The sequence below is a fragment of the Chrysochloris asiatica genome, unplaced genomic scaffold, assembly GCF_000296735.1.
Source record: "Chrysochloris asiatica unplaced genomic scaffold, ChrAsi1.0 scaffold00331, whole genome shotgun sequence".
Classification (NCBI taxonomy): Eukaryota; Metazoa; Chordata; class Mammalia; order Afrosoricida; family Chrysochloridae; genus Chrysochloris; species Chrysochloris asiatica.
In genome coordinates this window covers 290,325-291,936 of record NW_006408849.1, presented here as the reverse complement: position 1 = coordinate 291,936, position 1,612 = coordinate 290,325, and positions in this window count along the sequence as shown.

Sequence of the window (1,612 nt, the reverse complement as noted above, 5' to 3'; positions counted from 1 at the left end):
TATGTTTGACTGATCTGCCAAGCAGATAGCTCTCTGTATATGAACAAATTGGACTTGTCTGCCATGTAGGTTGTTCTCAGTTTATGGACAAGTTGGACACATCTACCATGTAGGTAGTACCCTGAATATGGACATGTTGGACTACTCAGTCATGTAGCTAGCTCTCAGGATAAGGACACGTTTCACACATTTGCCATGTAGCTAGAACTCTGTATATGGAAATGTTGCACTACCCTGCCATGGAGTTTGTTCTCTCTATATAAACAAGTTGGACTCATCTGCCTTGTAGCTAGAACTCTGTATATGGAAATGTTGCACTACTCTGTCTTGTAGTTATCTCTCAGTATATGGATATGTTGGGCTCATCTGCCATGTAGCTAGTCCCCTGTATATGTACATGTTAGACTACTCTGCCATGTAGCAAACTCGCAGTATATGGAAATGTTGGACTCATCTGACATGTAGCTAGAACTCTGTATATGGACATGTTGCACTACCCTGCCATGTATCTAGCTCTCTGTATATAGACAAGTTGGACACATCTGCCTTGTAGCTAGAACTCTGTATATGGAACTATTGCACTACCCTTTCAAGTAGCTTGCTCTCTCTACATAGACAGGTTGGACTCATCTGCCTTTTAGCTAGAACTCTGTATATGGAAGCTATGCACTACTCTGTCATGTAGCTAGCTCTCATATGGACACGTTGGAATAATCTGCCATGTAGCTAGAACTCTGTATATGGACATTTTGGACTCATCTGCCATGTAGCTAGCTCTCTGTATATGGATATGTTGGACTGATATGCCAAGAAGATAGCTCTTTGAATATGAACATGTTGGACTTGTCTGTCATGTAGCTATCTCTCAGTTTATGGATATGTTGGACACATCTGCCATGTAGCTAGAACTTTGTATATGTAAATGTTGCACTAACTGTCATGTCGCTAGCTCTCTGTACATGGACATTTTGGACTCGTCTGCCATGTTGCTAGCTCTCTGCTCATGGATATGTTGGACTGATCTGTCAAGTACGTAGCTCTCTTTATAAGAACATATTGGACTTGTCTGCCATGTAGCCAGCTTTCAGTATATGGACATGTAGGATTGATCTGCAATGTAGCTAGTACCTGTATTTGAACATGTTGGACTACTCTGCTTGTAGCTAGCTCTCAATATATGGACACATTGGACACATCTGCAATGTAGCTAGAAATCTGTATATGAACATGTTGGACTCATTAGCCATGTAGTTAGTACTCTTTATATGGACATGTTGGACTACTCTAAGATGTAGCTAGCTCTCAGTATATGAACACTGTGGACTAATCTGCCATGTACCTTGAAATCTGTATAGGGAAATGATGCAATACATTGCAATGTAGCGAGCTCTCTCTATATGGATATTTTGGTCTCATCTGCCATGTCGCTTGCTCTCTGTACATGGATATGTTGGACTGATCTGCCAAGTAGGTTACTCTCTTTATATGAACATATTGGATTTGTCTACTATGTAGCTAGTTCTCAGTATATGGACATGTTGGACTCTTCTGCCATGTAGCTAGTGCCCTGTGTATGGACGTGCTGGACTACTCTGCTTGTAGCTAGCTCTCA